Source organism: Alligator mississippiensis, chromosome 8 (genome assembly GCF_030867095.1).
Source record: "Alligator mississippiensis isolate rAllMis1 chromosome 8, rAllMis1, whole genome shotgun sequence".
Classification (NCBI taxonomy): domain Eukaryota; kingdom Metazoa; phylum Chordata; order Crocodylia; family Alligatoridae; genus Alligator; species Alligator mississippiensis.
The window spans coordinates 9,241,909-9,266,468 of record NC_081831.1 but is presented as its reverse complement, the minus strand read 5'-3'; the positions used below and the strand labels follow the sequence as shown (position 1 = coordinate 9,266,468).

Below are 24,560 nucleotides of genomic sequence, written 5' to 3'. Positions count from 1 at the left end.
AGCACAGTAGTCCGCCATCAAGTGATCAGGGGTTCTCCTGGCCGTCACGGTCAGTCTGAGGGTTGTGCTCACCCAGAACAAAGGTATAAGGGCTGGGTCCTAAATCCAGTGCTAACACTAAGGATCAGTATTGCACAAAATCCAGGTTTATGTTTTAAGTGGTAATGCTGGGTATGTACCATGTGTGTCCTTTTAACTGAAGTATTATAATGGACACAGGTAACACTGAGACAGCCCTGGCTACAAATGCCTTGCCTGGTCAACAGAACTGCAATTGTGCTATCCCTCTCACACTGTGGAATTAAACTGGGAAGTACCTATGATTCTAGTCTGGTAAAATAAACAATTATCCATATCTGATTTTTTTTAAGCCAATATTTTGATGTTTCCCATCTGCTTTCCCATGTTATTTTATATTGTTATGCTTCTTTCTTTTGATAGTTCATGTTTTATAGATGGAAAAAATGAAGTTAGTCAATCTAATTTTCCACTCTCTTCAATACTGGTGTAATTCTGTTGCTTTCCAATTATAACCAGTTGACAGCCATGCACAAAATAAGAACCAGGCCCAGCCTGTCAAAACTGTAAAAGCAAAAATCTCCAACTCCATAGGTTAGAATAAAGGCACACTAGACAGAAATTACTATTGCTCAGCATCTCTAGTCCCTATTGCTCATCCTGTCTGATGGATTTTAGTCCAAGTTGTCATAGTTACAGGACTAATTGGATCCCTGACTTTCTGGTTCTTGGGTAAATCCATGTTGCACAACAGATTGCTATTTACAGAGAACAGCTCTCCAGGTTAATTAGTCCAACTGAATAGCAGGTTATATTTGTCTGGGTGAAGAACTGTGCTAATATGGCTAGATTGCTTCCAGTAACCAAAACTAGCTTGGTTATCTTTAGCAGGGACCACATTGTGCTATGTAGACTCAGTCATTACCAACACTGCGAGGTTCTGATAGTAGAGCCAGGGTTTGAATTATGGGGGAACTCAGTAGGGGCTGAGCCCCACCATAAGAGCCTCCATGTAAGATTTGAAAATCATAACTTGGGGGGGATCTCTGATTTTATTAGGTCATCATGATGGGCAGCCCAATTTATTTTTTTTTTGTAGACCACCCTTCCCCCCCAGTGTCAAAGTATAATTTGAAGCCTGGGTTGAGCCATGTCAAGATGGGGGGTAAAAAGCTCTGTAGTTGATGAAGGTCTGTCAGCAAAACCCTTGGTGCAGATGTAGCTTAACTGACAGAAGAAGGAGACTTCTACCAGGAGAGTTTCTGTACTTTGGAAACTCTGGGGCTCAAACTCTTCCAGTAGAGCTATGTCCTTGCCAGAGAACCCAGCTGTTTTAATAGAAGCAGTAGTAGCCCATAGGGTGTAGAAATAACACCGTCTGAGTGTTCATGCTCAGACTCAAGGTCTTCTGTCATTGCCTTTTTCCTGAAGTGGGCTCATGTGATTTTTTTTCCACTCTCAGGCCAACTATCAGGCTGTAGTTCCCTGTGGTCAACTATGGTTATCTTAATAGGCCTAACTTTGATTTTCAGTCTGTGCAACTATTTTTTTCTCTGAGAGCCATGACAGGGGTACTCAGTAATCAAATGCCCTTGAAAGCAAAGTATTTGATCAGAGCTATAGCATTAGAGAGAAAACAGATCTCATTAAACAATAAGGCAGTTGGTACACAGGCCTCTCTACCTTGGGCCTTCCAAAGCCCTCTCTTGTGCCCAACTTCTTCAGATACATTTTGTCAGTAATTCCCCATGGACAGCTTCTGATAATTTATCCCCAATTTCTCTAGCTGTTTAACTCTTTGGTGCCCTTATTTAGCCAGTCTCATGCCTACATCCCCAAAAAGAGTTTGTATCTTCCTTCTACAGCATCCTGAAAGGAAACAGATTTTTCTCCATTATTTTTCAAGATATTTTACCTGGACAGCCAATGTTGCTCTCCTGCTTGTTCTCCCTTTGGCTCCCACTCAATTTTGGAGGGCTCGTATAAGAATGATAGTTTCATAGTAGCTAGGGTCAGGAGGGACCTGAACAGATCATCTAGCCTGACCCCCAATAATAATTACATCTTAATTATTTAACATGCACAATAATATAAATTACAATGGCATATATAATCATGTGTGTCCAGTAGATTCTTACTGTAAACAATAATAAAGTAACTCAGGCATATAATAAATATTCTCCTAACTCTTGTGTAGTTGTACAGTTCCTTCACTTCGCTGAACAAGTCATACACAATGTTTATCAAATTATTATATCTCTGTATTCCTAGATGATTTGCAGTTTCCCATCTCTCACAGAAGTTCCACTGAGGCCATAGTTGTTTAGATCCTTTAAAAGTGCACTTAAAATCAGAGTTGGAAAACACACCGCCTGTTTGCTCAGTCAAGAATCACTGTATTTAATGTGTACTCTAACACAGCAGAAATATTGTTACTCACTCAGTACAGATGTAATTTCCTACTATCCTGATGGCCTGACCTAGACATTACTGTTGCTCTACAATGCTGAAGAGGAGCAGGTTCCTCAAGTAACATAGGCCACACAAGCAACTAATGATTTTTCAGACCAGAGTTTACAACTACAAAGGAGATTTTTTACTCAGTAAAATCTCTGAAGATTCTCCTCCTCCTCCCCTGGGCCTGCAGTGCTTATTCCAATGTTACTGATAAGGAGATGGTTTCAGCTGTGTGTTGTTGTGCTGGAGAAAAGAAGTGAATGGACATTCAGGAAATGCAGCCACATGCCTGCAGTGGCCCAGGCCAGAAGCTAGGGGGTGCTAGAGTACAGTTCTTTAGCACATCCAGTATGGACTGTGTGTTTGCTTCCTCTTTCTGCTGCCCTGGAGGTCTCTTGGATCTGTAGTCTCAAATCATGGCAGCAGGACTCTGCAGGTTGCTCATAACTTCCTCTTCCTGCTTCCAGGTACCTCTGGGATTTGTAGTCAACAGTTGCATCCAGTGGTAAGTTTGAGCAGTGGAAAGTAGTGTTTAATGCCCCCTCCCTGGACCCAGGCCCTAGCTGGCGTTTGCTTGGGGGGCAGTACCCTCCCTGTAGAGTGGGCTGCATCCCCAGCCAGGTTTGCCCTCCACTCACCTTTGTCAGCCAGCTTTCACTGCTCCAGCTAAGGAGCAGAGGGATGGGGGCAGCTCTGCTTGCTGGAGCAGACAGCACAACCCAGCCCAGGGCTGCAAAGCATGCTGAGATGCTGGCGAACTCTGATTTGACTTGAAGCAGGATAAGGTCTTGGACAGAAGTTTCATAAATTGGTTTGACCCAAATCAGTTAAGTCTTCTACTACATTCAGCCGGGTTTATCTTAAACCAGTTTCAGCCATTTTGAAGCCAGTTTCTGTGCACTGAGCTTCTGTTCTTTTACAGCTTGAAACCAGTTTCTCATCACTTAAACCGGTTTATATGTAACTTCTGTCCCTAGTCTTGAAAATAACAAGTGGCTACTTGGGAATGACAAAATTCAAGTTAGGGTTATTTTAAAACCATAACCAAGATTTGAATACATAACTTCAAATATTCTATTAAAATGAAGACTGGAAGTCCCACAAAACAAACTCAGATTTTCTTATCTATAAATGTATTTTCTACAATGATTCTGAATATAGTAAGTTCAGGTCCTGAACCTGCAAGTCTGTAAACCTGTGTAATATAATTATCTCTAATTATATGAATAAGTGGGACTACTTAAAGGCCCACTTCTACAAAAACTTACACACCTGCCTAATTTTGCATATTGGGAATAGTCCTTTTTAAGTTAATAGCAATGCTGTGTATTCATGGTTTGTGAGTATTCAAGTATCTGCAGGAGTGGGTCATCAGTGAGTAAATATACATGTTTAAGTGTTGCAGATTATAGGCTTCTTGCTTTTCCTAATATGTCTGAGATTCTCCTTACTGGAAAAAGTGATCAGCTGGTAGATATTCAGAAGACATTTCACTTGCCTCCTTTCCACAAAATAAAAAAAATCAGGGCGGCATTAAAGATAAAGTATTGTGAAGAAATATGCTGGGGGGGGGGGGGTTATTATTATTATTATTTTAACTTTAGCGAAGTGGTGTTATACTTTAAAGCTGCCCTAAGGAGGAAGTAAAATGGATCTCTCTAGAGCCTGTGTTTATTAACAATTAAGTCATTAATTCAAGCCTTTTACGATGTGCTTTAATTCCTTTCAAATAGATGCTGACATGGGAGGTTTTTTTTATCCTGTCAAAGAAACTTTCATGTGTGGGTAACAGTGCAGTTGTTTTTTTATACATCTGCTATTAGTAAAGTTTGCAAAAGATTTCTGGGGTTTTAGCCTAACAAACAGTTAACCATTGCCATAGGAAAATGCCCTAAACCTGTTGTAAATTTGCCTAATTAATGAAAGAACATTTCCCTCTTCTCACTGTTAGTAAATCTGATTGGGTTTTGCAAGCCAGGGATTTCCCCAGGTGAGTAGCCTTCTTTTGAAAGAACCAGCTAAGCTTAAAAGTAGGTGCTGAGATAACAGGCAGGTGTTTGGGCACTATGAGAGATATGGTAAGGGGATTTTCTCTTTTTAAATGATGGGAAATGTATGCAAGCCTGTAAAGCAACCTGCAAAGTCTAAGACAGAAGAAGGTTTAAGTAGCTGTGGGCATTAACGTCTTCTGTTGCTTTAATGTTAGTCAAGGACCGATCAATCCTGCCAGCACAGAACAGAAGCAAAGAGAGCTTAAAAAAAATTAAACAGAAGGTGTCTAGGGCAAGCGGTGGGGGAGGAGGGGAGAAAGGGAGCATGTGAATATGTCTTAGGAAGAGAAACTTGTAGACAAGCTGAGAGAGATCTGGGAATAGGCTTGGAGCCTGCTGGAGGATTAGGAGCAGATTTGGGGAAATGGCTTGCAGAAGAACAGATCTTCAAATACAAAAACAAAGGTGTAGGGGATGTTTTAAATATTTATTCTTGGGTATCTGGGGGCACTTTTTTGCATAACTTTCAAAGGTTTTGTTTTTTGCGGGTCTGGCATGGGACCCAGCTAGAAGAAAAGCAGGCCCCTCAAAATGAGGGAATGCTCTTGAACGTGGCCTAAAAATCATTTTCATTTTAAAATCTCTGGAGCTAAACTTTGTCATTAACTGTATACAAGCTGACAACCTCAGCGACTGGAGTTCTGTGTCATAAAATGACTGAGACATTAAATACAAAGGGGGAGGAAGAAAGGTTTCTTTGGGACATGCCAAATCATGATCCTTCACTGTGTGTGGCAATATAAATATAGTGCTTGTCAAAACTGAGTATGAGCACTCAGTGTGTGTGACATAGCATAGTTTCTGCCTTTCACAGAGATTAATCTGAGCTGACATACTGTTTGTCATGCACTCCAGTTGCATTCAGCATTTATAGGCTTTTAGATCACCAAGTTCTGTTGTTAATGGTCTACATTGTCTTGTTTGAAGTAATTACAGGCATACATTTAGCCTGTGCTATTTGGAGAGAGCTCTGCAAAGGAATGTATAAGCACTTGCTTTCTCCTAGGGCAAGGTCAGTGGGGAAGTTTGCCTGTGTTAACTTCTGCTCGGGGTACGTTCCCTTCGACATCTGATCTACAGAGGACGCCCGCCTCTAGGTACTGGGCCTAGCTTTTCAGTTAATGAAAATTGAGACTTGTGCTTTCCATTTTGAACAGACCTGTCCAGTCCTTGGTGTTAGCCAAGGTGGTAATGTCACTGAACACCCCCAAGAGGTATTAAGGTAAAACCATAAATACCACCCTTTGCTCTTTATGCTGGCACAAGGATGAAAACTGTAAATATTTCCTTTAAAATATAGTTGGTTTGTCATTTCAGGTGGCTTCTTTTTTCACCTCCCTCTGTCTGTTCCTGTACATACAGCTGTACCTACACTGTCTTAGGCAGGCTTCTTGAACTAGCTAGCTCAGGTCTAGGCCTGTAGTGGCTAACTGCATGAGGCTGAGTATCTGCCCTGTTTGCAGGTCCATTTTATAGCCCATGGTCAGCTCCATGCTGCTGTGGCTAAATGGCTGTCCATACTGTAGCTTAGCAACTTGAAAACTAGCTCAACAGTGTCTACACTGCACTGTGGTCACATGAGTAACTGCTGTATAAACATACATACTGAATTTTTTCTAATTTTGGCTCTTTACATAATGGCTAGGGACAGATATTACACACAAACTGGTTTAACGAATCAGAAACTGGTTTAAGCCTATAACAGAACAGATGTTCAGTGCACATAAGCCAGTTTAAAAATGGCTGAAATCAGTTTGAGATAAACCTGGATGAATGTAGTATCAGACTAAACTGATTTGGGTCAAACCAGTTTATGCAATGTCTGTCCCAGACCCCTTCCTTGTTTAAGTTAAACCAGACTCCCCCAGCATCCCAGCATGCTCTTTGGGCTGGGCGGTGTACTCTACTCCACAGAAGGGCTGGCCCCTCCCCTCTGCTCTCTGGCTGGAGCTGGGCAGAGACTGCAGGCATCTGCCTGGCGTCCCCCTGCTCCCTCCCACCCCCCCTCTGCCTTACATAGACACCTGTGTTGCCTACATATATGCAAAGCAAACGTGAGCAGACTGAAATGAGGACCAAGTAAGAGGTGGGAAATATCCCTTGGTACTTGAAGTGTCTTCAAACGTCGCATGTAATAAGCACTAGACTGCCTTATGAACATTCCTATTACCCAGGAGACCACAAATCATTTCTTCATTTCTCCTTCACACTTGCATCTTTTATTTTGGCCAAGATATTTTTCTTTTCTCTGTCTTATTTAACATACTCTCCACCTACTCTCTTAATTTCACGATGTATTTTAAACGAGCAATAACGAAACATTGAACATATTTGTACTAATATTGTATGATATAATTTTCGGACAAAATTCATTAAAACATTCTTTGGGTCTCATGTTTTACTGAGCTAGATGCTGTATGTTATTTATAAAACTGTGGGCATAGTAGGAGAAAACTTATGAATATTTACCTGAACTCGGAAACAAAATGTGATGCAGCTTGATATATAACTGATTTCCATGAAATTTGAGTCTTTCCAACATTTGCCATACTAAAAAGCACATTTTGCCTTAAAGATTTGCTGTGAGTAATTGTATATTTTGTTGCAAAAGTCATAATTTGTATTGTGTTGGCAAGCTATATAATTCTTGCCTTCCGGAAAAAGAAATAATACTAGGGCTATATTATTAAACAACATAGCAGAAATCCTTTAATTCTTATGTCTGGGATTTTCAAATGAGCCTAAGCATTTTTCCCCTAAATCTCTTAAATTCTTTTTGAAATCCCAGGGTATGTTTTTTATACCATTTACTGATTTCTTGGGGACACTGTAGAAACCCTCTTCAGGACACATTGAAATAAGTAGGGGTTCATGACCTGGTAGTTTGGAGCTGAGAGGTCTTTCCATGCTTGGGGACAGTCTGCAAGTTAGAAAGTTTAAGCTGTACTTTCTCAAGTGACAATGACCTCCTGTGCTTAAATTTACAGAAGACCATAAAGGGAATTTTACAGAGCAGGGAGGGCACTTTATAAGGAGAGGTTTTGTGAAGGTGTCCCACTTTGGTCACCCAGTATTGGTATTCATTTAAAAAATGGAGTCCTATCCTTATATTCTCATGTCCATGTCCATCCATCAATATATCTATATATAGCCTAGTGATAATCTAGAAATATTGATGAGAGCTGGTACTCTCCTCATTCAGAGGTGAGAATAAATTCAGGTTGGGCCTATTAGCTGTTCCCGGGTTGTTTTTATGTTTTGGCGAAGCAATGACCTACGGTGTCTCTCTTACCGAGTGCAGTTTCCATAGAAACAAGCCGACTTGTGGCATGTTTATGTTGAGGCATCAACTTAAAAATATCATTAACCACATATTGTGCTAGGAGGAGCAATAGTCTTATTAAACATCAGGAAAGCTGTCCATGGGTTAACATGGCATAATTTGGGTAGCACAGCAGTTCAGATGTAACCTGAAGGCTGCCTATATAAGAAATATGTAGAGAACAGGGCTTGGGTTTACACAGTGAAAGTTATTGTTGCAAAGACTATAAACCAGGTAACCATGGAAAAGATAACTTACCAATAGATGCAGGCTTCAAGAATCATTGCCAATTAAAAGTCATACTTTCAAACCATGGGGTAGTAGTTTGCCACTGAGGTGCTGAAATCAAGTAGTATTACATAGGATGTTCCCTTCTCCCCTAAGAATATGATTTCCCTGGTTCATAGAAAAACAGTTTAGGAAATTTATATTTTGATCTCACTGGGGATTGCTTTCCAGCTTTTTTGCCCCCCCCCCTGAATTGCTTGTTCTGCTCAAGGATTGGCTAAACCTGGAAATCCTTCCCCAATTAAAGCAAGTTCACTACTACTTTGTGCAGAGAAATGGTTGTAAAATGACATTCAAAACTGCACGTGCAAAATAAAGTAGTGGTCCTATGAAGCAATGGCACTCGGAAGCAATGGCACTCAACCTTTTGACCCTATGGACCAGAAGAGTGATACCAGGCGGGTCTGCAGACTGAATCAGCTCCTGAGTATCAGGATGGGGACCCCCACAGCCTTTGATTACCCTAATATGGCAGAAGTGGGCACTGGAGCCCTGCACTGGGATTGGGCCCCAGGACCCTGTGTCATTCCTGCAGGCCAGGATTGGGCTCTGGGACCCCGCGCCCCCTCTGCCTGGCCCTGTGCACTGGTATTGGACCCTGTGCCACCCTGCCTACCCCACACAGCTCCTCATGGACCAAATGACATGGTGCCAAGGGCTGGATGTGGCCCACAGGGCATTGGTTGAGCACTTCTGCTATAAAGGCTCACTGGCATGTGCTGGAAGCATATCAGCTTGCTATCTTCCCTGAGGGCAGCTGGTGTCTTAAGTCCCTTTTGAAAACAATAGGAAATGATGGACATTGTGTGACACTGCAAATGAGAGGGGAAAAATAAATACATTTCTTCAAAAGTAGCCAAAGCACTGATCTTCTGAATTTTAACTGCATGGAAACGATAGACATTTTTGTTTTAATTAGCTGAAACAAGCCAAAGGACATTTTAATTTTAACTCTTTAAATTAATTACCTGACTCATTAAGTCTCTAAAACTGATTTTTCTTCCTCTACTCTAACGAGTAGAGCTGTAATTTTGGGGACGAAGTTATGCATTTCTTCATACGTAACAAATTCATCCAAGCTCTGCTGTCAACTCAGCTGGAACTACATGCTTCCATAACACTGTTTCAATTTGTATATTTTTGGATATTCTGTGTTGGTGCTTTTTCAAGTGTACTTGTTTTGCAGGTAAATCCTGAGCCATTTATTGTGTGTCTCTCTCTCTTTTTTAAAACCTGAACTGTATAAGTTAGTTTTGATGGGCAATAAAGGTCAATGATTTTAATTCTGTTTCCTGGTCAGGTTGTCATAAATGTTATCAGTATAATAGTTCAAAATTTCCTTTCCTTAAATATTCACTGTTTGCTTAAAATGGACTGCTTGCGTGAATATTCCTGCCACTGAGCTCATTTGTTAAAATATTTATGAAAGCAAATAAGAAATGGGCACAAACAGCCAAACTTCTTATTGAAACAAATACCTATAGAAAAACGTCTTTCAGGTATTCAGCCACTCCTGTTTATTTAATTAAATGTAATGCCGTGTTACGTGAAATCTGACATGTGCATGGGTTTTTTCCATTTATTTTTACTGTTGAATGAAAAATGCCATGTTTTCTGCTAATACCTTCTTCAGAGGTGTTTGTGAAAAAGATCCAAAGGCATTTTCCATAAATTATTTAGACACAAAAAGAGCCTTTTATATTTGAATATTGTAAAACAGGAATTGCATACTTTGGGGATAAGGAAGGGGAAAATGAATTATTCAAGGATAACTTAAGCAGAGGTAATGGGGTAGCAGCATGCACGGGGCAGTGGCACTGGCACAGGTGGCCAGCAAGTGCAATGCTCGCTATTTCTGTGCACACGTGCCCTCTGTAAGTGGGTGCCTGGGACTGCTGTCCTAGTCTTGCCTCCACCCTAGTTATGCCATTGAACTAGAGATTTGTGCCTAAAAATATTAATAAAAATTCAATAGAAACTAACCTCTTTCTCTTCCTAAATGTGCTCTAGGGAATTATGGCCAAGATCCAAGGCATAAAATATGTTTAACCTGACAGCTTATTTATTGTTTTATTGATTGCCATTCAGGGAGCTGCAGCACTGGTGAGGCGCTCAGTACAATTGTCTCTCTTCGGTCTTGTTGCTGTCTCTCCGTGGGTTGCTCTCTGTATAATCAGTAGGAAATTTCACTTGTTCTGCTATCTTGTGACTCAAATGCCACCACTGTGATTCCGTACTACTTGGCTTTACTCTTAACATATTGTTACTATAATAAACAAATATGACCAGGAGTAAAAAAAAAACCAAAAACAACACTTCCGTTAATATTGAGTACCACTTGCATGGAGCTGCAGAGAACAAAAATAAACCAACCAAGAACAGAGGGCAAGGTTGCTGCTTTGTATTGCTTATAGCATTTTGAGTTTGTACAGTAATGATAGAAGTATTTGCTGGCATAATTGTTTGTACGAGTATTGGAACATAGAGCAGTTCTGCATAAGAGAGGTATTTATAGAAATGATTTGAAAGCTCAGGGTAGGCACTTGGTGAAGGTTAATAGGATGCTTCTCCTAGCATACGTGGAAGTTTGAAAATAGCCACATATTCGAGCAAATGTGAAAAGACAAAATGGAGCTCATGGGAGAGAAGTTTTCATGAAGCATTAGAATAATTGGATTAGAAATCTAGATGAGGGTGGATTGCAGTGACTAGTGGTTTTCAATCTTTGCAGTGACTCCGTGATTCAACAGAAATGTGTAGAATAGGGCAAGAAACTGTGAAAATTAGGATTTTTTTTTTTAATCCCATTTTGTACCAGGATGAACCAGGGAAAGCAAGAAAGAAACATCTACCCTAGAACAACCTCTTTCATTTGGATAGTCTTCCAGGTTGTGGAGAAATCGAGGTTCGTCACTGCTCTGCTGTGTTAAACAAAGGACTTGAACTTCGCTTACCTCTAGTAGAGTGTCTTAATAGCCCAATACTTAGGAGAATCCTAGGATAGGCTCCTCTCTCAAAAGTTTTGGTGCAGCGAACAGAGATTTTCAAGGGTGGGAGAGGCACATTTTGGATAAATCCTGATCAACTCTATTCAGGCTGCATCTCCCATCGAGACATAAAGATGGGAGTGGTAGTAATACCTCAGCACCCATCAGAGGTGCACATATTAAAACCTGTACAGTGCAGAAACTTGAAGGTGAAGATAAGAGACTTCAGCTGGGTGAAGAAGAGCCCATATGGTGTAGAAAAAGGAATGGGAGAGGAAATGCAGCAGTCTTTCATGTAAATCTATTTTTAAGTATGAATTAAAAAGAAAAATACCTATGAAATAGACTTCCTGCACAGTTATGTGCCATTTATTTTGGGGCACCAAGCTCAGTGAAAGGGTTTTAAAAGCAGCGTTATGTATTCTTTGTCACACACACTTCCAAAACACTCTAAATCTGGGTTGAAAAGCTCCACTTAAGCACGTAGCTTTTTTGTGAATTCTAATTGAAGGAATGACAACCCAATAAAATGCTGTAATTTATCAAGCCCACTAACATTTTTATAGGGAAATTAAGAGTCTCTTTGCTGAGCGCCTGTTGGAGGTTATTAGGGAAAAAACATGAATCCAAGTTGGTAATTGTGTGGGTTTTGTTTAATGATATAAACTCCAAGTGTAGTCCCCATCTAAAAAAAATCCTATAGAAGTCAAGCATCAGTCATAGTAGAGGCATTAGCGCTTGAACAGTTGCTGAAAGAAGCTGTACAGAGCTAAATGTCCTCTTTGCTACTGTTACCCACAATATTATTTCACATGCAAAAACTGGAGCGATGGTATCTTTTCTTCTATTTCCTAGATGCTGTACCATCTCATAGGTCATCTTTTCTATAGTACCACAAATAATTCAAGGACTTTGCAGAGGATTGTTGCAAGACAAAATTCTGTGTAGTCTTGGGACGTCCTCGCTTCACGGTATCAGAAGTCTTCATGTTCCCCACCTCCCCAGTTCAGTTCAGCAAGGCGCGCGCTCCAAATTTGGTTGCTTAAGTCCAAGTACCACTCCGGTGCTCTGATCGATGGTGCTGCACTCGGTGCTAAAAGCATGCAAGTAACAGTAGGTCTGAGAGAGACTAGAGCATCGCAATAAAGGCATGATTACATGAATAAACACTTCAAGTCCTCGTTAGCAGCCAGGCCTAGGAATGCTGCGTGCTTTCAGTTCATTTAGAAAGCACTGACATGACATTTGGCTAGGGCTGAAATATGCTCAGAATAATTGCCATTGGGACCAAATTATATAGAGAGCATTTAAAAAAAAAAAAAAAAGTGAGATGGTGTATACATAAAAGATGATCCAGGACCGAGATAATCTAGCTACTGTTTAAACACATCTGGCTGCATCTGGTTGAAGCTTCCCAAAGCAACAAAGCGCTGTTTCAGGATGCCCTTTTTTCTCAAGCAAAAGGTATGTAATTGGAAAACAAAGGAAAGATCAAAGTCTTTTAGTGGCTCTTTTTTAGGGCTGTTAGTTAAACCTCTGCAAAATATGAATTACAGATCAATTTATAAGATTTTTTTTCAGGTTTTGTTTTTGTTACAAAGCATAAATTCCTCCAAGTCAACCGAAATGTTCACCAAGGTGAAGAGAACTTCCTAATAAACCTAGGCTGATTTATGCTGTGAATCAATCATGTAAAACAACTATCAACAACGATCAATGCATTTGTCACATCAAGACTGGATTATAGTGACTGATACTACCTGGGGCTGACAGCAGTCTGACTTCTAAGCAGAGCAGACTGGCACAAAAACTTCCATACAAGGGTTTAATAGTATTATTTTAAAGACAACCTTTCTGAGGAAGGTGTGTGCATTTTTTCCTTTACTCCCTCTGAAAGAAATATTACAGTCTTCAGCACAATATGAGCAATATTTAGTCTTGATCAGTGAAAAATTGTGAATTCAATGGGCCCTTCTTTTCATAATTAGCCATGACGTCAATGGAATTAGTTTCAGATTAGAGCTGTGTATTACAGCTACGTGAAGCTTTGGTCCCTGATTTGGTTCGGCAGAGATTCGGCTTGATTTGGTGGCTGAATCTCCAAATCCGAATTGAATTGGAGGACCCTTTGATCTCTCCAAATTGAATCAGAACCCTCCAAATTGATTCGGAGACATTCGGAGGTTCGGACATAGACACATCTTTAAATGTTTTTTCTATATACCTCTAGGTAGCAGGGGTTTGTGAATGCTGTGGTGCTGGGGTGTCCCACAGAAGCACGGGGTGGGGGCCCCCAGCACGTTTGGCAGCAGACCCGGAAGTGGACCAGAAGTACTTCCAGGTTTGCCACCGAGCACATGGAGGGTCCCCCCATGCTCCTGTGGGATGCTCCATGCACCCTTTGCATTGTAGCGATCACGAGCCACCTGCTATCTCAAGGTATGTAGAAAGCAGTTTTAAAGCTATGTCTACGTCCGAATTGCTGATTCTCCGAATCAGCATCAGATTGTCAGATTTGGATTTGGCTGAATCAAATCGGGGACAGTGATCCAAATCAACAAATCGAATCACTGTCCCTGATTCAAGCCAAATCCAAATCTGAATCGTATAGGGCCCGCTTTGCATACCCCTACTGTGCATTTGAGAACAGGTGTGTTCTTCAAGTAAATTATTAAATATAGACTTGTGAAATAACATCATCCGTCCAAACCCAAGATTACTACTTACAGTTTGGTAATACAGTTGGGTTTGTGAGATGGGTACAACATAGAGAAAAATAAGAATGACCTTTAATAAAATAAGAGAACCCTGGACTGACACATGAGATAACAGAGCTCAGATTCTCTTTGCGACACACTTCCACTGTGATCTTGGAGGAGTCACTTTAGCTCCCTGGGCCACACGTCTCTGAGCTAAACAATACTTCTTCTTCCCCTATGCTGTTTTCATCTTCTTCACAGCAGGAACTGTGTGTCTTATATACTACCTAGTGAATAATGACCTTGTCTCAGTGGAGGCTAGGAAGCACACCTATAGCAGAGAGTGAATTATAATGCATCTTTTAAATTTTAGGATGCTTTAGTGTTGACATAAATTATCAGGTATTACAAGATACTGCACATTGCATGGGGTTAATAAACATGCACATTTTACTGTAATTTCTACAGCGGATCAGTGTTGCATCTTGCAAGAGGCATCTCTTTTTCTATTAGATGTAGAATATTAACTATCCTAACTCTCTCAGCTCTGTATGTGACTTGCAATCTCATCTTACTTCTCTCTCTTCTATAATTAAGTAAACCTAGGGGTAAGATTTAGTCAAACGATGCTGAAATTAAAGTTGTTTGCTGTGAGTTCTGTTCTGCGTTTTTAGGAAGATTTCAAACTTAATCAAGCTAGAGCGTTTGAAGGCAAAAATGCTTTCAGCTTCCTTCAAGGAGATAAACTATAACAATTGTTCATGACTCCCAAAAGGTTTCAAACTGGCAGGAGCCCTTCATTTATAAACAGCTGTCTATGATGTATTATGGGTCCTCATCTATCGTTAAGTCTCTTTTTTATATAAGAGAAATGTGCATGTGCGTGTGTGTGTGTGTGTGTGTGTGTATATGTGTGTATATATATATATATATATATATATATATATATATATATATATATATATGTGTGGAAGCCCACCAACCCAAAGCTCCCCCAAGCCTGCCCAGGTTTCCAGAGTCCCATACATTGTCCTTGCTGCTTTCTCTGGCCACCAGCACACCCAGCTCCCCTCCTGCCACTTCTCTGCACTGCCCTATGGGGAAGGTAGCCCATTCCCGAGCAGCCCCAGGTGGTGGGAAGGCAGTGGGGACAGTGCACCAAGCGCTGGAAGCCCCAGCAGGCTTGGGGGAAGACTTGGATCAGGCTCAGTGCTACCTCTGAGCTGGAACAGCCCCTGGCCTGCTAGCAGCCTGCACAAGTGGCCACGGGGGATTTAACCACCGTGCAGGGAAGGACCAGGGCTCCACTGCAGCTCAGGGGCTGCTCAGCCCACTGGTAGCTCACCCCTTAGCCATGGGAGAGTTGGGCAAACTCTACCAAAAAAAAAAAAGATCAGTTTCCTTGCTGCTTCTGCCTTCAGCCAGGTGCCTGCTGAAGGCAGAAGTAGTGAGGAACTCAATCCTTTTTTTTTCTGTGGACCCTGCCCACCTCTCCTGCAGCTGGGGGGGCAAGTGGACAGCTGCATCATTGCATTTTGCAAAGTTGCAAACTAAACTACATCCAGATGTGGTTTGGTGCCACACAAATTACATTTTTGTCATGTGTACAAGTGCCACCAAAGCCTCTACTTGGGCCCACATACCGTAGGTTTTGCAGCATCATGACAGTCTGAGTCAGAGACCTGCTTTTGCTGCTGTTCTCATATGTATCATGCTTTCTGCTATTACCTGTTCTATTACCATCTATAGTGTTGCTAGGTACTGTTCACTATAATGATACCACTTGGTGAGTGAAACTGCGTAATGCTATTGCAATTTGCTAAAATAAGTAAATGGAATTGTTCATTCTTCCTCCTTTGTCAAGCAAACAGGTAAAATATATTTTACAAAGTGCTTGGAGATCCAGAGGCAAAATGTGCTGTGTAAATGAAAAATATTACTTTCTTTTAAAAGTGACACTTCTCTCTTTTTCTTTTGTTAAGAGTTAGGCATAGATGTATGGTTGATGCTGAAGTACACTTAAACTCATAGCAGTTAAACCATGAAAGTTGTGGAGGAGGCAGATGAATCTAACTTTCCCTTCATTATGGCATGAGTCACCACGTATTGGGGAAGAAGGAATCTAAGTGCTGGTAGGAGACACAGTGACTGTGTCAGATTTGAGGCTATTGCTACTAATTTTAGAATATTGTATCTTGATGTACCTAGTGGGATATTCAATGGCTTAGTTTAATAGCAGGTCTACTAGACTCAATCAAGAAGGCAAGTCAATGACTTGATAAAACATGCCTCCACTAACACTTGGGGTGTAGTTATGACTATGGGAAGGCACTTGACTCAGAGGAGTTGTCTCAGTCTCCTGAGGAGCTTGTCAACTGGGATTGGTGTAATATTAGTAAAAAAAATCCACATGGAGAGAGAAATGAACTCTGGTTGGAAAATAAAAGGGACTCTCCCCCTCTGTTACAGCTACTGTAGAGGGAAAGTCAGTCCTGTACAGATTCCCTCTGTGATGGCAGAAGAACCTAAGCTTTCTGTGGAGGCCTTAAGTAAGATATATGTGTGTAGGCTTCTGGTTTGAAAAACGCTTTTTTTTTTTTTTTCTTTTTTTACGAGTTGTTCCTACTGCTATGGGTAAACAATTTTCAGCTTAAAGAAGCTGTCTGGCATCTTTATGCTTCTTTGGTCACAGATCATGAAAGAAAGAACTGCTAGTATGGAACCCAGTAGGCATGATTGATCCACAGGGGACTTGGCCAGAGACTGGGTCTCTAAGAGTAAAGAAATTTATGAATCCACAGGGTTATGCTTGAGGGCTGAAGGGGTGCACCTGCAGAGGGATGAGAGGTGCAGCTAATCCTATAACTGTAATGAAGACAAACTCTGAGGTAGTAGCAGAAGGAAATGAGTACTGCAGGGAGTACCGCATTATCTTGGCTGAAAAATAAGAATTCATCTGGACAGCTTATTGAGTGTATGTCTAGTGTATTTGTCTCCAAACTTATATTTTAGTAGCTGAAGACATTGTTAATGGATCCTTTGCTCAGCAGCTCTAAACACTTTGCAATCAAAGATCCTATCTACTAGAAGAGAACAAGAGTATATACTCAGCATATGTTAGCTCACCTACTGAAGATGCACAGACATGGGTCATCAATGAGAGAAGCAAAATTCTATAGTGAGATTTTCAAAGCTGAAACCATGGATACAAAATGCTCATTGTAGCTACTGGGAGCTGTGTGTATATTAATTCCCTCTGTGGCTTTGACCATCTAACCTAAGATATAGATTTTCTTCTCAATGATTATTTTTTATTTGTGCTTCTGTTCCTTCTTCTCTTCTTTGGCAATGATGCTGAATGGCCATGAAATATTATTAGAGCCTAGCAATAATCCAATGAGTGTATGAATCTCACGGTCTTAAAAGTTGCAGGTTATTCACTAACAGAAATCTGAAAATGTTTTTACAATGCTCACCTAGGTAGCAAGCATTGAAATAAATGAACTGATTATCATGATTACTCAAAGGTTATCTCATGCCTTATCTTCATGACACTGATCGTTAATGGAACAGAAAATGGCAAGACATGACTGTTCTTACTAAAATGACTGCAGACCTGACCCAAAGCTCCTTTGTCTTGAATGGTCTAAAATGACACTGAGAAGTTGCATGTGAGAAACCCAAACATCTCACAAACTGAACACAGCCAACCTCCAGCTGCTGATGTATGGAAACAGGCATTCCCAAGGTTGACTCTGTATGCAGTGTTATATAATGAACAGTGCTGGGCATATCATGCTTCTGTGGAAATGTGGGGGAGAAACTATTTACAGTATATAGTAAAAATATATCTTGTTATGTGAACGGCTTTCCTAACTGGTGACTCCTCCTGACCTCTCTTGTTCATATTGTTATAACTTCAAAATAGCCATGTGCTTCTTCTGTGCCAGACCAGTTATTCTTATGTATAGATAATAGACTGTATCTGCTATTTTTAAAGCAGGCTCTACTTTAAATATTTACTATCGTGTCTCATATACCTTAATTGACTATTTTGCAGGGAGCAAACCAACATCTAAGATTATTTCCCATTCACTTGCACTGTTGTAAACCTGAAGAAATCCCAAGAAAGCTAGTGGAGTTGTATCGGTTCATCAATTCAGTTGACTTATTTCTGATTTGTGCCAGCTTACTATTTGATTGGGTGTTATTTTATTAGATACAGTGACAGCTGTGGAGTCCGCCTGATGCCAGAGCATCTGCAAATCAGATTTTTGTTTTCATTTATTTGTTGATATTGTGTGCTATTAGAAAAGTGTTTTTAATACTTTTTCTGGTGGAAAAAGTTAATTTGTAAGAACAAATACAATCTTGGTTCCCTGAGTTCAAAGTGAATTTCTACTAGTCTGAGTTCTTGGACAGCATTTTGAGTAGCTGCCACTTCTATTTGTATGCTGTATTCCCCCAGATCCACCCTCAGAAAAAGTACATATCTGCTGAATTTCTTTCCCTTTGTAAAGGCTCAGATGCAGGAGGAAAAATAGTGGCATTGGAGAAGATTTGTTCTAAGTGGCATGAACTTAAATATAAGCAAGCTTCTTATATATTATCCATCCAGTAAAAATGTGCCTTAGAGGCTGCTACTTTCTTCTGGCTTTTGATGTAAAATTCCTGCTTGACTATTGGCAGAGCCTCTAGTGATCCAGTGTGGAGAACCTAGGAGAAATCTCTACTGTCTTTGAACAAGAGCACTTTGAGTAATAAGAGAAAATGTGAAGAGAAGGGAACATAATCTCACATCCCAATTTTAGCCTCTAAAACACTTTCCCCAAAAGGCTGAAAAAAAGGACTTTATCTCCAGGATAAGGTAGGATATTTACCTCGTCCCGTCCCTGCCTTCATTTATCACTCTAACCATGTTTCAAGAACAATATCACTTAATTTAGGGATGAGGTGCCAATGCAGTATGGCCCTAAACCTCACTAAGGTCAATGAGTCTTTCCAGTGACTTCAGTGGCATCTGAATCAGCCCTAACTGGGCCAAATTCTGGTCTCTGTCACTTGGGTAGAAATCTGGAAAAGTTCAATCACAATGAAGGGTGAGTGGTGTTATTCCAGCTTAAGATTCAGGAGACGGACTACAGAAATAGGCAAAATATATTCTTATTCTTAAGAGCACAGTATTTATCTACACGACAAGGAACTGTCCAGAATAAGCTCTCTCAGCCAGTACATTGAAGTCTCAAAAGGTCCTAGGAACTCGGTATGTAAGAAGCTTCCAATTCAGTTCTGGAGAGTGGTAATAATGAATATAAATATATTGTATTGTGTGCGATTTGTTCTTTAGTGCATTTGGTGGGTAGTAAGAGGTGAGGGACTTGTCAGACCTCTAGCACAGGATTTTATATGGAATGAAGTCTGGACCAGCTCTTCAGCTGGTGTACGGCTGCATCCAACCCAAAGGAATTGAGCAGCCAACCCAACATGGATATCCAAGGGATAAAACATTCATAATAGTTGAAGTGAATGAAAATTAAATTAACACAGTGCACTCAGGATTATACTAGAAGCCTTTTCTTAACTCTGCACTGAAGTTATCAGTTCATTACTGTCCCCCAACATTTCAGTTCTTGCAGTGCTGCGTGAGAATCTGCGTTTCCTGAGGCACCAATTCCTTGGAGTGCCTGGCTGAAGAGAGCTGTTTCTGAGTTCAGCACAGAAGCAGACAACATGGCAATTAGCAGAGGGGCAGCAGCTATCCTTTAGCTATAGCTGCTCTGCCTATCCTGTTGTCTGGAGGGCAGAGGCTAAATTTTGCACCTCTGGTGTGCCTTGATATCGTTATCTCAACATGGGGCAAACTGAACTGGCCATTCTGATTACGTGGCTGGGAAGAGCAATGTCTCAGGTAAGGGAAACACCATAAATGATTCATAGTACCCATATTTCTCATTTATTTTCTGGTGGGGTAGAGAAGCAGAAATTAGAAAGGAATGACAATGCTTACTCCTCACAAGGGGCTTGCCTCCAGCTGAATTTCCAGCTTCCAGCTCTCAAATTAACTCTCCAGATGCTAGACTCTGAAGCTGAAATCTGAGATCTTTTGAAGGAGCCTGATGCATCGAGGAGCGAGAAGGGGGGAGTAACCAACAGGAACATCTTTATACACCAGGCTCAAACCCGTGAAATGAGGTAAAATGGGCAAAGAGAGTGCTGCTAAAAGTGCAGATAAGAGCCAGGGATTGCTAGGGCACTGGCTTCTGGGAGGGTACCTGGGGTGCTCTAAGCTTCTGCCTTGTAACAGAGCCATGTAGCTGGCAGCTGCTATAGCTTGTTGGGGGAAGTGCATCTCTACCTGGTACAGTGAAACCAGGCTTTACAGCAGGTTCATGTCACTAAGAGGCTTCTGCTCTGACTCATGGGAGACAGCCTGTTACTTGCCATGTCAGAGTTAACTCCAGGTTAAAATGAGTATCACCTTTTCCTGGACTCCACCTGAACAGGAGAAAGGGAGAACATTTGCTTCTAGTTGATGGCAAAGTGAAGTTAGGAGAGAATCCTAAGATTTGAAACTGGGGCTTTCTGTAGCTGTTGCCAAAAGGAAATAATGTGGCCCATTTTTCCAGGACTTTGCAGTCATTTTTACATCTACGTAAAGTGAATACAAAACATTAAGAAACGAAAAACAAGGCGTTATATGCACAACTTGCCTATACTTTAGCTACATAAGCAGAGCGGAGAATTAGATCCCATTGCCTGAAGTGTATATTAGAGTTGTGTGAAGCTTCAGTCCCTGATTTGATTTGGCCTGATTCGCTGGCTGAATCTCCAAATCCAAATCGAATCAGGAGACCCTTTAATCTCTCCGAATCGAATCGGAGAGATTAGACGATTCAGACATAGACACATCTTTGTTTTTTCTACATACCTCAAGGTACCAGGTGACTCAAGAAAGCTGTAATGCTGGAGTGGATGCAGCATCCCAGAGGAGCATTTGGGTGGGGGGGGGGGGCTCCCCAGGGCACCAGCATCAGATCCAGAAGTGGACCAGAAGCACGTCTGGTCCACTTCCAGGTCCGCCAGGGAGCACACAGGGCCCCCTCCCCCCCATGTGTCCCCCTGGCTTGGCATCTGGTGCCTCCTGGGTCTGGAGGGGTCCTCTGGGGTCTCCCTGTGGCCAATTGGGGGGGGTGCAAGAGGCCCCCCTGCACACTTGGTGGTTATACTCCCCCTCTATGTGACTTTGGTCAGGTCACAATTTGGAGCACTGCATCCAGGTCTGGGCGCCACACTTCAAAAAGGATGTGGCCAGCCTGGAGAGGGTTCAGAGGAGGGCCACCCGCTTGGTGAGAGGGCAGCAGGACAGGCCCTACGAGGAGAGACTGAGGGACCAGAACCTGTTCAGCCTCAGCAAGAGGAGGCTGAGGGGGGACCTGGTGGCTGCCTACAAGCTCATCTGGGGAGATCAAGAGCAAATAGAAAGAGCCCTTTTCTCCCTAGCATGACCTGGTGTGATGAGGAACAATGGTAATACGCTGATGGAGATTAGGTTTAGGTTAGAGATCAGAAGGCAATATTTTACAGTTAGGGTGGCCAAAATCTGGAACCAACTTCTCAGGGAAGTGGTCCTCACCCCTACCTTGGGCAAATTCAAGAGGAGGTTGGATGATCACCTGTCTGGGGTCTTGTGACCCAGCATTCATTCCTGCCTGTGGCAGGGGTCAGGCTAGATTATCTGTTCAGGTCCCTTCTGACCCTAGCTACTATGAAATTATGACCCAGAACGGAACTGGAAGTATTTCCAGTCCATTTCTGGGTTCACCACCAAGCACACAGAGCCCCTCCCCCCCACCCCGTGCTCCTGTGGGACGCTCCATCTGCCCCAGCATCACAGCATTCACGAGCTGCGCTTGGTACCTCGTATGTACAAAAAACTTTTAAAACTGTGTCTGTGGCCAAATTGGCATTGAATCTTCAGATTTGGATTCAGCCAAACCGAATCGGGGACAGTGATCCAAATCGACAAATCGAATCACTGTCCCCAACTGAGGCTGAATCCAAATTGAATACAGCCCGTCTCACACACCCCTAGCGTATATGCAAGTAGAGACAGTAAAGAGAAGCTTTGCTTACTACTGCAGGCCTGAAAAGAAATATAGTCCTTCCTTTATCTTAGCACTACTCTGCTAATAGTAGGTTGTAAGTTTGTGGAAGGTGGCAATCAGCAGGTAGGTTTCAAAGCCCATGTAAATCTACATGGCTTTGTTGAAGTCAGTGGAGCTACACTGATTAACAGCAGCTGAGGTTCTTGCCCTACACATTTTCCAAACCATTTGACACATCTGTGCCTTGTAATCTGTACTTGTGGCCTACGTACACGAGGCAGCTAAAATCCTGATATTAGCTTTGAACTTTAATTTTCCTTTGTGCTATTCATTTAATGTTTTTTTTATATCCCCAAATCATTATTGCAACAGAACTGAAGTGAAAAATGCTCATCTCTGCCATTTTCCTTCACATGTTTTTACTGTTCTTTGCAATGGGGGACAGGGAGAAAGCTTCATATCACAGCAAAAATAGATGGTTGTTGAGGGGTGAAACTCCAAAATAAATTTAATACACAATTGTGACCTGACCAAAATGGGAGGGGGTGGGGGGATGAGACACTATCTGCTAAAGAAAGTTCTGGAAAAAAACTAGTTAAGTGTGACAGATATCAGGAGAATCAAAATGTTCAATAATGCCGTTGACTTCTATCTGTTTAGGGTTCCTAATGTTAGCAACTGAGAGTAAAATCCATTTTCACTAACATCAATGGAGACAAAATTCCACTTCAGAGCTTTGTTGCCCATCATCCACCTCTCCAAATTAAGTCAGTAGGAGCTTCTCATTACCTTTGAACAGATAAAGAATTTCCATTACCTTTGAAAGTTCGATCCCCAAAAGCTGATGCATTCTTAAATAGAAACACCTGTTGATAAATTGGGCTAACATTCCTAATTATATGTATACAACTGCCTGCTGTCATTCAAAGCAGGTTGAGGGTAGTGAGTTTGCCAGTAGAGAAAAAAGTCATATCATACTTTGATTATCATTTGCAGCCTATGTCAGGATGTTACAAGCAATTGAACATATATGGATTGGAGATGTCTAAGAATTTTTCAATCAAATGTGCTTTTGGTGAAAATGCTTACTTTCTCTAAACTAAACTGTTTGCATCAGAGGGTTGATTTGATGAGAGCTTCTGTCGGGAAGGTTTCTCTGGGACTGCATGGAATTTCTGGTTAAAACAGGTTACTTTGGCAATTAGGGCAGTCACTAGGGATGTAGGATTTCCAATTTCAAGTCCCTGCCCCACCTAAATCAGACTTGAGACTTGAACATGGGGTTGACCTCAGTTTGGTTGAGTGTGGGCATGTCTATATGTGCATTAATTCACAGTGGTTACTGCGCATTTAATTTAGTGCCTGTAATAACAGGTACTAATTAAATGCACAATAACTGGTGCTATTGCACAGTCGCGCCAGCGCATGCATTTTAGGTGATGCTAATGTGCAGTAGACTAATTCTACTGCACATTAGCACAGATTTTGCCCACTGCACCAATGCACAATAGAATTAGTCTACTGCACTTGAATCGTCTCATGTAGACGTTCCCTGTCTCACCCACCAGACTTTGCTTTTTGTGTAGGTGATCATTTCTTTTTTCCTCTCTGTTTTCACAACATGTTTTGGAAGGTCAACTTTTCATCCTGAGTGTTTGAAATCTCAGGGTCCTTTACAGGATGCTGTGGTAAGGATAGTGAGGTAAGCTCATCAAATGATTTCCTTGGGATTTCAAATTTGCCCATGCCTGCCTAAACAAACATTTAGAGAAGGAACAGTGTTGGTGTTGCAGCTGCTGCTGTTTGTAGGTGGCTTCTCTTTAACTGGTTGAAGCCGAAGACTGAAAAAAAGAGATGCCTTGTCTTTTGAGTTAGAAATTGACTGCACCCACGCAGGTCCCTATTGAAATAAATGACATTACTTCTGTATCTGTGCTGATTCAGTGCTCTAAATTCTGTTCTACTGTAGATTTGCTTGTTGGGTAACCATGGACATGTATGCTTAACATCCCTGTGTCTTAGTTTGCTCATCTATAAAACCAGTGAAAATCCTTAGTTGCCCTACCAGACTGAATTGTTTGAGATAATCAGCTTAAAAAAAAAAGTTAATGGAAATTCTAAGTGCTATTATTAGAGAGAGAGACAGATTGAATAATAATTTACAAATGATTGTGAATTTCCAACAATATCTGAATAAAATATTCAATTAACTTTGTAATTGTTCATCCAGCTCTCAGAAGCCTTTAACCCCTCAGAGTTTTGAAATCATAGACATAGATGACAGCAATGGTACAACAATAAACTCTACCACTGATTACACTAAGGTCAATCCAGAGTCCCTTGCGCTTCAGGTTAGGTTAGAACAGCTGAACAGCAATAAGTAGTCAACTTAAGGATGGGAGTGGGACAGGGACTAAACTCTTTTTCTTTTCTTTTTTTGCTCAAATGATATCTTCAAGCAGATTCCTTGAATTATTTGTTGTTCATTTTTACTTGTAACCCAGCTTATGTTATGTTTGGTTGGGACAAGCTGCGTGTATTCCTTATCTATCTATCTATCCTCATTGGCATGCAAGTTTAGAGGGCTGGAGGCTACTTCTGCTTGATTTACTCTTTGTGAATAGAGGTATTTG

General features: G+C 41.3%; 1 long non-coding RNA gene across 1 annotated transcript in view; it reads left to right on the top strand.

The window, feature by feature from the left end:
* Nucleotides 1-2,786: 2,786 nt before the first annotated feature.
* The window catches only part of LOC132252199 (uncharacterized), a 258,300-nt gene continuing 236,526 nt past the window's right edge, over nucleotides 2,787-24,560 (top strand). Inside the window, exon 1 of the long non-coding RNA XR_009464097.1 lies at nucleotides 2,787-2,980. This is a non-coding gene — a long non-coding RNA (uncharacterized LOC132252199). The remainder of the gene's footprint in view (nucleotides 2,981-24,560) is intronic.